We start from the raw sequence: 13821 nt of genomic DNA on the forward strand, positions 1-13821 counted from the left end.
AATTGTGTTGCTAATATATATCGTTTCTTTTATACTGATACACGTGTTGATATATTCATGTATTTTTTTATTCAAATTAATCTACAATCTGTAAAATATTTAATGAATTACTGAATTCGAAGAAAGAGATGATAATAAAAAATTGGTTAATGTCATCTTTAAAATATTTATAGAAAGAAATGAATTATTAAAATATTGATAGAAAGATGAGATATCTTTTCTATCTAGCTCTGATATAATTTTTTACTATTTTAGAATATCTTAGATTACGTTTAATTTTTAGGTCAAATTAGCAGTGAAATTTTGAAACTATCAAATAAATTTAGATTTGAAATCTAGCTTTTAGACTTGTTAAAAATAGATAGAGCAGTTGTGAAAATTACATTACGTTTACGATATTTGGAATTTGTTTTATATCCACTTTAGTAAAGTCGAGTTAATAACGGACCAACTCTATAAACACATGAAACAGTTTTGCAAAGTCATCGTAAAAAATTGAACGGCGTGTTATCGTGACGTCGAAAACAAATAGTGTCCCATTGTCATAAGTATCGCGAAATTTAACGTCACATGCAAATGGCTTTACGGCTTCGTTTCATGAAACATGCGCGCTAAGTGACTGCTTCGATCGATTCTCTCGTGGTGATAGCTTGGCAACCTTTAGCCCTTTTGTACTCGACAGACCTCTGCACTAGTGAACCAGTGATTAACCTTTAGGATAACGCAGGGCAGTTTAATCGCTAAACCTTATACATCCTTTATAAGCTTAACGTAGATGTGTGTGCGCTGCTAATAAAAAAAAACATAAAAAAATTTTTTAAATATTGTAAGAACACTCATGATAAAAATTTTATTCTTAAAATGTTTTAAAAACTCTATTGCTATCAAAACATAATAAAATGATTGAAATTATGCATATCATTGAAAATTTTTGACAATAATTTTTAATTTTTCAATAAAATCGCAAGATATTCGAAATGTTTTATGTCTAATTTAAAAAATATGTTTTCTCACGTATACTTTCCGACATGAAACGTTAATAAACTGTAAATTTTCATCGTATGCATCGCAGAAAAGACGTTATAAAAATGAGAAACATAAGTTATTTTAATGAAAAAATATTTTGCTATCGTAAAATTTAATGAGAGTTAGTAATGTGTATTCACGCGGGAAAAAATGTAGAAAACTGTAATGTTGCTTTCAATGAAAAGATGGTAAGTTTCCCCTTAGAAGATGCTCAAAATCAGTTTTCGTTATGCGAGGAAGGCTTTCTAGGAACGTCGGTGGAAACGAAATTACAGTTGGAATGCATTTACGGCGCATTTTTGACAAAGAGGGATACATTTGAAAGGGCTACGTAGATGGCTGCAGCCTTCCACTCCAGTCTGAATAACGTGCTGAATAGCTGTTGTTTCGCCATTAAAAACGTAGCACGAAATATTGTAACTTATAATTAATAAGTTTCTATCATTCTCAGAAGAGAATAATAAGGCTGTAACTTTTACCGAATTCCGCGATTATATTCATGAACGTATCTGTTCCATTGCGCGGCGCGTAATCGCATGTATAATGTGTCTTCGCAATTAAATGTATCTCTCTGAGAATGTGTCTCTGTTACGCCCCCAGTTCCACAGCTAAATATTTTGTCGAATGAATAAGTGATTCCCCCGGCCGCGAAACGCTAATTCATATTCCCTTGCTGCGAGATATGCACTTCAGTGCCATTTAATTATATTAAGGACACATTTGCGTCTTCTACTAGCGAAATAGCACGGTAAATATTAACTCAATTTTCTTCTAAATTAAATGCCGTATATTTCATATATAGTCACTTACTTCAAGGGCCTCTTTTGTATTGTATTTCCTTAATCTATGGCAAAAATATTCAAAGACTCAGTGTTCCAATTATTACTATTGACTTTCGCTTAATTAGTAAACTTCTGTGATTCGAACGTGTTCTAACGGAAAGGCAAATATTAACCCTCAATTTCCGCCAAAATTAATATCAGTTTATTCAGCCAATTATCAAATATTTCATTCTAATTTCCCGATACCGGAAAAGACTTCGCGACCCGCTCTTCTTAATTACTAATATCAATCTTAGCTTAATTAATCGACCTCTGTGTTATGTAAGTTAGTTTTGCCGAGAATTTTACGTTCGGTAGGGTTGGACAAACAGCTTCACGGACGTTGCTTATTCATGCAAATGCGAAGCGAACCCTTTCGCCACCGAAGTGGCAGCTTACTCTGACAATGCTAATGCATGCAACCGGTTGTGTTTCGCGTAGTGTTTCTCTGCCCGGCCTCCGTCCTAGGTTGTTTTGGCGGCTTGGAAAGTTTTCCCTCGTGCATCGTTGTGATTTAAATTGCGCGGCGTATATCTCTTGTCTGGATATCAGCGCTGGCAGAAAGTTCCACAGAGCAACGTTTTCACAGCGCGGATATTTTCTGACGCGCGTTACGAAATTGTCGTTTTTCGCCGCGTCGCTCGGATCGTTACGTTTTTAAGCTTACACAGAAAATATGTTACTTGGTATGCATTACACCAGAGAAATATTTCCAACAATACACACAGTTTGCTCTTCTTATGAAATACAGCTTCAACAAAAGAGTTTTTAACGATCTTGAAATTAACTTTTTAAAATGACAGGACACGTATCAAAATGTGTTTTTCATTTTTAACATTAAGTACTTTTCACTTTCCTCTCAAAATAATTATTTACATAAAATAAAATTAATTTATACTTTAATTTCTTATTTACCCGCATTCTATTTGTCACATCGTAAAACACTTTATTTTTAGTCTATTAATCAAAGAGATAATATTTTAATATCTTTATTAAAAAAAAAAGTATAATCAAAAAAAATCAAAAAATCTGTGAATCTGACATGAAATGAATGAATATTTTCATAATATAACAATTTCGCGTAATATTTTTTTTAAATTTATGAAATGCGGAATTGCAATCTCATTCATTTCAATACCGTTATCCAATCAAGGAACTTGTCAATTTCAATAGCTCTCATATTGTATGCAAATCGGAAATCTACGTTGGGCTACATCCGAAAGCACGATGAAATTTCCATTGATGCATCGGTGATAGCCAAGCGAATTGACATGAACGTCGAAACATAGTTCTCTCATTAGACCATGTAATTGCGAGATTCCTGACGACCCATTCTATTCTCCTCTTAGACGTGCAGATTGATATAGTTACCGGATTAAATTAAATCTGCAGATCTCGGAGAGTTGGCGAAATAAGCGGAGCAACATGGTGATGAGCAGAAGTCAAAGCTTGAAACTTCGACACGCGACGTGTAGGAATCAAGTCGCTACATAGTTGTCCGTTGCTATTAAATGCGATTTCCTTGGTTGAAGTTTTGCAAACTCCCTCGGTCATCCCTTTGACATTTGACACACGCCCACGTTTCGTAAGCGGTTCAGAAAACACGCGTTTTTTATCTACAAGAATATAGTCGACGTTGACGTACTGTGAAACAACAATCGTGCAAACAACAAATTTGTGGATCTAAAAATTTAATTTCTCTACTTACTTGCAAATAACTACGTCGATCGTCTTTTAGAGAAGCTCCTTAAACGATTTATAAATTTTTTCGGTTAGTTGTTCTATTTGTCGCAAAGCATATTACTGCTATATGTCGAAATAAATTTTATTATTAAATTTGGAAATACTATAAATTATTACATATTCGGGCGATTAAATTCTCACTTACGCGCAAAATCATTAACATGCATCGGCGATTTTGATGTGATTTTCATTTCGCTAAATGGTAAAGTGCGGCTAAAACTGAATAACACGTACACTAATCAATTGAGGGTACCGCAATAAAATACAAATCGGATCGTGCCGTAACTCGTTCAGAACACCGCACTAAAATGTAGAACATGCTCGTCGGAAAACGCGACTACGGAAGAGCGAAAGCTTTCGTGATGAACTTTACGATCAGGGGAAAACATCATCGCGCGTTGCGTTAAAGGCACATCGATATTCGGCAATATCGTAAACTCGTAAAGGCTTTAAGCAAGTATTAAGTAGATGACGAGAACTTGCAAATGGCTATGGATTAACGATCTCATTGAGCATCCTTAATAGTCATGATTATAGCCAATTATGCTGGGCTGTAAAATCCACGCACGGCCGCGGACTGGACTTTTACGACAATGAGAAGCCCGCTCCTGCTTTAAGCTGCTTCTCGATTCCGCCATCAATGATGAGCTTTATGATCTGCTAACTAAACGAAAGAAACGTTCACGATGAGAGTACTTAACGACGATTCAATCAGACGTGACCTGTTAATATTTCACGCTTACTACCGATATTACTCTCGAGAATGTTACTTTGCAAAAATTTTACAGGAAGGTTGTAAATAATCAAGAGACGTGTGTCATTTAAAAATTTCAAAGCGATCTTTTATCGTCAACGTTATTATTGGTACTATAAAAAATTAATGATTTTAAATCTGAAATATTAATCGTAACATTTGGAATGTTGTTCACGAATAGGTAGGTTTACATTCATTTCAAATTTCCAGAAGTGAATAAAGAAAGGAAAGAGAGAATCTTAAATATATATTTATAATTAGATGAATCTTGTATGTAAAAAATATATCAAATAAGATAATGTAAACGTAGCTATAGTATAAATAAAAAAAATTAAACTTATGTAAAACTTATGTAAATTTATATGAAATATGCTCTTGAGTAATAGAAGTAAAGTTAATAGAGCAGGCTTCACTTAAAATATTTTTCTCGAAAGAGAAAATAGATTTCGACAGTAATATTTTATTCCGTATTACCTTATCAAAGTCTAAATAAATTAAAATATCCGGTCATCAATCTCATCCGCGAAATGAAATCTCACCTGAAACAGAAAGAAAAAATAATTTATTAATTACAAGTCCATTGTCAAATATCGTATTTAAGCTATCTTACGATGCGCTAAATTAAATTAAATTAAGTCATGTTATTAACTTAATCGGCAAGGCCTTAAAGTTCATTTAAATTAATATTTTTATAATAATCAATTTAAACAAATTAACAATATTTTTTAAAATATTTTAAAATTATAGCCTACATCATCTACAACATTCTATATCGTTCTTCTCGCGCCCCCATTCTTTCGTACATTCTCTAGCATTCCACATTGGTTTCTTTTATTCCTTTCGCGTGGTGTGTCTTTCACTCGTCTCCGATGTCTGGACGGATCTTCGAGCATTTTCCGCTTTCTTCCGTACCTCATTTATTATTCTGCCAAGTTGTGTTATTTGCGTGCTTTCACCCCGCGTATCCTTCCTTTTCATCCCCACGAAGCATGCTCGGGATGGATAATCCGCAGTCTGGGTTCGTGATCGATATAGCGACTGGCGAAAGCGAGAATCGCTACTACATTGGAGTTTGCTCTAACTTGCGAATTACGATAGTTTATATTAGCAAGCTCGAGGATCCAGTGTCCTGTCTAATTTCCACTCGCAAATAATAATCATGACACTCGGCAAATTGCTTCCAGCAATATTCCAAATAGTCGATATTCGAAAAAAAATTTTAAATTAATTAAATATCAAAGTCAAAATTAACACAGAAATACAGAATAATATGCAATGTTTCGTGTATTAATAAAACATTAAAAAAAAAAATATTGATTAATATTAATTAAACAAAAATTGATATTAATAAAAGAAAAGTAATACAAGAAATGAAAGAGAACAGCGCATATGTATACAATATTTATTATATCTTATACGAATATAACGCTGTCAATGTTCAAACATCAATTTTAAAATGACGTGTTTGTAAAATGGCTATGAATAGTAACATAACTAATCAAATTATTTGCTAGCTTTGACATTTCATTGATTATTCCACATTCATGTTATAAATTCCATCATCCAAGGTTCATTTATATAATACGGAGGATTGCATTATGCGCTAACAGTATCTGAGAATATTACATTTAATTGAATGAATACGATATGAATACCATCTACAGTATTCGCACAAGGCTGCTTTCGCTCTGCACGTCGATGCTTCTGCTTCCCGGCAATTTAGCGATAAAAGCGTCGTTGTAACTTAAATCATACGTATCGACGACGTCAATAATCTAACGGATTGAGTCATAAAATTCCATAATAGCAATCTCCAAGAGGTGATCGAATCGCTATAGATATATTTGAGAATAAATTAATACAATAAATTAAAAAAAATCACATATAGAAATAAACACAATATTAAAACTTAAAATTTTTACATCTTTCACCATTTTATGATGTTTTACATTTTCTTAGAAAAGTAATAGAGAATGTCGGATACCTCCCCCCCCTCCTCTCCCCCGTATGACTAGTAATGAAAAATTATAGACTCTGTACAATTTCAATGTTTTATTAGCGTGCTGCAATATTGAAAATGTGTTGTATCCGATAATCGAGTTATAGAATTTCGTAATATCGGACAATCGAAGTGTGTATATCGATATATAGACTCATCTAGACATAATACATCGCTCGATGATGCACTTTATTCCCTGCCTCTCTTTCTCGACAATGAAATAATCCCATAAATTCGCATTAGGCGGCACAACATGGGATGCTAAAAAAATTACCCTGGTATCCTCGGGTGGTTTTTCATCTAAACTCGCAGCACGCTTAGCACGTGGAAACTCACATATTGCGAAACAATCGAATTTTCAATCCAGCATTATTCACTTCACGTACGGCCATATCACTCCCATTTTCTGCGCGGCCGCGTTCTACGTTATGATTTCCAATTTTCATTTTAATCCATGTCATGCCGCGGGGATATCAAGAAACGAGGCAGTATATCCGAAAATATCGGAAACAGATTTACTTCAAATTGTCCTGAGTTTTCAGGAAAATTACGTCTATTAACTGACTTTCTGAAATATTAATTTCCCTACCACGCTTTATAAATCTGTTCTTTATATTAATCGCGGAGCTATCGAAATATAGACATACTACAATTTAAATAATAGATATTAAAATTACTTATCAAACGAATAAAAATGCTTAAATTATACAGTATATATTAAATTACTTTTATTTTATATACATAAAAATTTTAAGAATAATGTGATAATGATGTCTTTATGTGATGTCTTATGTGCAGAATATGAAACTAAAATAACTTTTGATGTTATACGAAGTATATGCTTCGATACAGGTTTTCTCGTCGAAAAGATAGACGATAAAAAAGAAGTAGAAGGATTCAAATGACCTTAGTTTTACTAGCTCTACCTCATTTCCTTCCTAATTTCCGGCCTTTTACAAGGATTATGTCTTCGAAGTAAAAGGCGCGCTTTTACTACTTCCCTCCGGTATTTTACTATTAAACGAGTTTTCTCTATGACGTTAATATCCGAGCACAAATTCCACACTTAGTGATCCACGATGAAAAGATTTTGATTATATTGGTGGCATTGTTTGTCGCGACGACAAGCGCGCCAATGCCAAGTATTCGAAATAATCAAATTACGACCATTTATTTTCCAAAATACCATAAATTTCAAGTCGGGTCAAGTGATAAATACGCCATAAAAGAAAAATGAGAAACAGCAATAAAAATCATGAGCGGAAGTATTGAAATATGGGTGGCAAAATATTCCTTGTCGAAGAGAAAATTCCTCTAGTGCATTTTTCCAGTGAAATATCTATAATAAAATTATCTTTATCGATAAATTTACCAATGTATTCCTACGGAATACACGAAGTGGACAAAGAGAATATATTACACCGTAATGAAATTCGTAAATTAATAATTGTAATATTCATCGAGAAACATTGTCAATAAATTATTTTCAAAAATATATGAGATATGTTGCGTAACTTCGGAAGAAAACTCGAGGATTTTAACATATCGTTTAATATATCGTTGTCCGATATCTATCGACAGGTTAATCGATTGTAGTTGATTGTATAATATACTTGGTCACGAGAGAACATCTAAACTTTCTTAAAAGTTAACAATTTATTACGGAACCAAATTTCCCGATAACAAAGTTTCTTATCTACACTTTTTTCATTTACGGCGCTACTTTTACCCCCTCGAGTTCTCGCTTCATCGTATAACTTTCTTGTTTTCTACAATCATATTTGCTCTCGCGCCGTAGATTCCCGATGACGCCGTCGATAAGCAAAGTTGTATCGTCAAAGAAGAGTAAAACAAAAGTAGCATCGAAAAGAGAAACAGAAAGATATGATTTTGTAAACTTACTTTACCGTTATTCGTTTTTCTATTCGTTTCATCATAATTATCGAAATTCATGATATAAATTATAAATATTCGCATCTTTTTCACAAAGTACGTCATAATTTTTCAACTGCATTTTTACCTTCTGTTCTTCTTATAATAAATCAAGTTATTACTCACAAACTACGGTATTTAAGAGAATGGTGGAATTTAAAAAAATAATGGGTTTTTTAACAACCATTAAAACTCGAAACCTTAAATTAATTGAGAGATCTCGCCAGAAGATAGAAGAGGATTAAGTTGATGAGATAGACTGGGAAAATTTTTCATAAATGCAGAACGACGTCCGAATCCTCGTTGATGCCCCATTAAATTCTATTCCTTTTTTTTTTTTTTTCCTTAAGGCTTCATAACCACCCACGATCAAATCACAATCAAATCAGCATATAAAAGGGAGGCAGAAATCGCGAAAGGTAAAACGTGCCCGTCCCTTTTAGAAATAATCCTCATGAATATAAATTGTTACGTCCTCGAGCGGGATGACGCGATGAGCAGGAAAAAAAGCAGGGACAAAAAGGAAAGGCAAGAAACTTCCCGATACAAAAGTTCAAAGTTCTGTCCACTTGCTCGCTCGCGCGAATAATTCTTGGCGCTTTGTAACATTTTCGCTCGTCCGTTCCGCGTTTAAATTACAAGCAAACTTGCAATTTTAAGTCTTGTCGAGTCACGGCTAGTTTCGATACTTGATACAAGATTTAAACGATAGTTTAAATCTCGAGTGAAGCCTTAGACAATTTTATCGGACAATTTGTTTTTCCTTCGTATAAGTCGTAATAACTCATATTGATTAATGCTCAAATGTCGACGAGTGATACTTCTAATTCTTAAGAGACGGGGAAAGTTACCTCGTATAATTAATATATATTACCTTCGTGTTCGGTTCAATGACAAAGGTATAATCGTCGCAATTAAATATAATGTTGGGTCGCCAAGGGAGAACGCTTACCTTTGATGTGAGGCTAAGTCTCTCTCTTTCTCTCTCTCTCTCTCTCTACTCGAGTGGTACGTTACATCCTTATTAATTCAGGAGACACGTGTTGTACCGGAAGATAACTCTACGACCCCTTAGAGCCAATGTTACGTTTGATCCTCCTTTATGAAATTCTTACTATGAATTCACAAGCACTTTTGCTCATAATACAAAAATATTCATTGTTAGAAAACTCATCGCTGACGATGAAAAACGACCTTAATGGAAAGCTACATTTCTGTCTCACTTTCAAAAATTATCTTTATCGCAAAATATAATATACCAAAGATATAATTCTTTTATTTACAGATGTTATAAATTAATTCCGTGTAACTAATTGTGATAACAATCAGATAAAACAAAGAGAGATATACATAAATGGAGCCATCGGGGAATTAACAGGACGTGAGACGATCAACGGAGCAATGCTCCTCCGGAGGACATCTTCGCCGTTATCGGAATATAGGAGGAGATGGTTCAATCGTCACGATCGTTTCGTGCAATGAGAATAGAGGCAGCTAGCCAGATAAGATGACCTCGTATGTAAATACGAACGTCTCCTCCTGATTCGCGCATGAGGTGGCAACGATCCCGGTCCCGCGGGATCCATTCGAACGGCGCCGAGTTCGTGGATCAAGCCCCGGGATCGAGGGGGAGATCAGTTTGGCAAGTTAAGATCCTCGCGTACAGATCATGAAACCGTCGTCCTCGCAGCGGGGGATGGCCTGGCGAAAAATCGAAAGACGGCGGCTGAACGTCCGCGGAATGTGGATTAGCCACCACCGACCGGGGCCTCCAAATGGAGCGATTTCGGAATCGCGCCTCGCGATACATCACGATGAGCGTTTCCCTGTCTCCGTCTTCTAGATCCAAATCCAGATTATCCGCAAGGATTCGGTCTTAGAATTTTAACGAGGCGCAGTAGCGAATATCGTTTTCGCGCCAATATCGTTTTCGTTTCTTTATTTGACATTGAAACGGTTGAAACCTTTGCTCTTCTAATTCTAAGATAAAAAGCCATGGATCATAAATTGTCATTTAAATATCTAATATTTTCCATGTATTTCGAGATTAGATAGATAAAGTAATATTGATCGATACCTTTTTGTAGAATGATTAATACAATTAAAATTTTCGTTACACGCATGTATAGATCTTGTTGAAAATAATTTGTTGTTTATTACTTTCTGAATGATCAGTGACAATTTACAAAACCCTGTCATAGATTCATTAATTTCAATTTTAAATCAATACCGAAAGCTTCTGGTTTTATTTACATGTGACAAGTGTTTCACAAATGGTTATCGATTTTATTTTATGAGCATAATTTACTGTATTGATTTTGCTTACAATCGAATGTAGAATTACATTGGACATATTTCACAAACTATCTATGATATAAATTATCGGGCATTAATCCAATTCGTCACGCTGTCTAATTCCATTTGATAATTGAACTTTATCATCGCACAATCGACTCTATCAGGCAACTAAAAATTGCACGACGCGATATTCTTTCAGTACAAATTGTTGCGATCCATCATGTTACAAAATTTATCGCTTGTCGCAGCTCCTCGTAAAATTTTTCACGAACAATTTCGTCGACGCTCGTGCAAAATAATTATACCATTACGACCGACGTACGCTGTCACGAGGCGAAATTTGCGTATCTTTTATTTCTCATTCGCTCCTTCTGCAAAAAGCTTCGAGCGATTTCAATTTTGCCATTAATTTCGCTGAATATTTAACGGACCTCACTCGGCTAGACGCGTTACAGATGCATAATGGGCTCGTAATGCGTTCTCGCAATCACTCAAAGATAATGAATTTATCATATAAATTCTATTGACATATTTTTTAATATACACAAATCAATATATAATCGGAAGATAATCTATAGAACAGAAAAATAAATATTTTTAATTATAGTAATAAATGATATTAAAGAAGATTATCATGCTGTAATATATCATAATAAATAAAATATAATATAATAATATAGGATTGCATAATTTTTACTTGAATAATCCATTATCTCTGAATAAATAAAAAAATGTATTCACAGTTTATAAATGCAACCTTTAGAAATTATAATATTTATTTCGACGGTGCTTATCATCGATGTCGATATAATTAATGAAAAAAGAAAGTCAACAAGTAAACAAATTTTAATGTAAATAATTATATATTGTATAAAATTAAAAATAGTTTAAAATTATTAAATATTATATTATAATATTTAATATATATTATATTAAATATTATATCTTTATTCAATGTTCAATGTTTATAAGCATTGTCGATATTTCATTAAAAATATTGAGTGATTTGCAATAAAACAAACGCGTTTTTATTTTTATATAGCATAGTAAATACTTCAAGAAAAAGCTATTTGACTAAAATATTTTTTTATGCAAAAAATAATATATTTTCAACTATTTTAATTAAAACTATCCGTCGATGCAAATAAGTTACAGTATTACAGTATTATGGTATGGATATGGGTATCAAAATTAAATGATTATAAAAAGTGTTTCAAATTAAATATTTTCATATCTTTCGATCATTTCCATACGTACATAATTATTATAATGAGTGTATTTTCAGCTAGTCGAGAAGTTCTATAGACTTCTGTACATAAGCAATATGCACGATATGTAGAAACGGAGAATTATTGTTTAAACGACTAGGTAATCTACTGTAGAAATCGAGCGGACGAAGAAGACGTAAGAAGACAATTTTTTGCAATTCTCGAACATAATAGCATTAAAAAAAGGAGGATTAATCAATATAACAGAGAGCGATCCCGAACGAATATCGCGATTAAACTTCATAAAATTACGAAGAGGTGCAATTAGCTAATTATCGTGTCGTAATAAAAAAAAACATGATAATGATACTCGATTGTTTGTTCTATTTTCTGTTCTTTTACAAGCACATCATCACGTTTAACCGAATTATTGTCGTTTATTTCGACGTCGGATGAGTAGTACCGCATTAACTTTAGACTAGAGGGTCGGATCTGGGTTAATTTGAACTATTAGCAGACACGCCGGAAGTGTGTAGTGAAGAATGGGAACAGAGAGCGAAACAAAGAAGACTGCCAGGTGCAGGCGATAATGTTTTGAAGCGTGACGAATTACGTTTTCAGACATCTTTTCATATTTAAATTTTTTTCAAAATTATTCCCGAGATATTCATAGAGATATACTGAATAAAATTAAATTAATTGTAATATGTATGTAATTATATGAATTTAACTAATTCGAATTATATTTAATATTGTTTTTTTATATATGCAAATATATATGCATATCATTAATTTTATCTAATAATAAGAAAAATCAATATTAATTGCAACAAATATCTAATTTATTATTATTAATTTATACATTTTACTTATATATTTACTTATATATTTATCTGCTATTTTCATATATTTTTCTTCATTGATTATCTATTGTATTCCATCTATTGTATTTCTATGTCCTACGTACTTTTGCTTACGTACTTATTACTTCACATATTCTTTCCAAAAATTCTCCCTAATAATTTTCCGTTTTCGTTTATCAATTTACAGAATGCAGAAAATAATGAAGTAGGAAACAGCGTAGCAACAATCAACAAAAAATGTCGCCACGGACGCTAGAGAGGTCGCGCTTAATTAAAAGACTAATTAACTGATTTCTCACGCGAACCATGCATTCGAAATGCGCGAGAATTGCAGCTGGAATCTGATAAATGAGTAAGGTACCACCATTCGCGGGGGGTGCTCGAAGTGGCGTGCGGTTCGTGACGGCATTTTGACAACAGCCGCTTTTGCGTCATCGTCACACGCCCGTTACATGCCGATGCGTGCACGCATCCGTTACACGGGTGGCATGCGGCGCGACGCGCGTACCGTCGAATTACCTGCGGGCCATACGCGTTTCCGAGTGCGAGTAGGACGAGGGTAGCCACAAGCGTGATCAAAATAGATCACGGATGCAAATACGTTCGCACCTGCCGAATGTAACCGGCACGGATCACCGAGAATTAAATTATATTCATCGGCAATGACAACTCGCCCCCTTCATTTGCCCCATACAACTGACGCTTTTATAGTCATTAAAATTTCGACTTCGTCCTAATGTACCTCTGCGAGACTATCAGGTTCGTAATTATAATGCTCATTCAAATTAAGAATACTTTAATAGAAAAATCATTATTGTAAAGGAGAAATTCTAGTTTTATTATCAAAACGATATAAAAAAAATTGTGTTAATAATATTCAATAAGTGATAATTGATAATAATTTTATAAATATTATTATTATAAAATTTCGGAATTATTATATTATATTGTTACATTATTGGTGATTATTAATTTGGGATGGAGAGAGAGAGAGAGAGAGAGAGAGAGAGAGAGAGAGAGAACTTCTCTAAAAATTTTAATTAAATATGTAATAATTACACATCGTTATTTATATATATAGAATGAAAATATTTTTAATTAAAAGTTGTTTTAGTGTTAGTGCAGTTTATAGCTATTATTAAGGAAGCTTCTAATATTGAGCGTTCTAATAGCAGCA

The 13821-nt window shown here is 33.5% G+C and overlaps 1 protein-coding gene across 9 annotated transcripts in view; it reads right to left on the reverse strand.

Moving 5' to 3' along the window:
- Fas3 (fasciclin 3) overlaps positions 1-13821 on the reverse strand; it is a 295828-nt gene that overhangs the window by 116305 nt on the left and 165702 nt on the right. The window contains exon 1 of one of the 9 annotated variants that reach the window (XM_089074637.1): positions 3219-3414. The exons of the other annotated variants lie outside the window; for them this stretch is intronic. The gene's annotated coding sequence lies outside the window, so the exon portion shown is untranslated. Of the gene's footprint in view, positions 1-3218; positions 3415-13821 lie in introns of those variants that run through there. 9 annotated transcript variants of the gene reach the window in all.

This window comes from Pogonomyrmex barbatus, unplaced genomic scaffold, assembly GCF_055798465.1.
Source record: "Pogonomyrmex barbatus isolate J1 unplaced genomic scaffold, ASM5579846v1 scaffold17, whole genome shotgun sequence".
NCBI lineage: Eukaryota > Metazoa > Arthropoda > Insecta > Hymenoptera > Formicidae > Pogonomyrmex > Pogonomyrmex barbatus.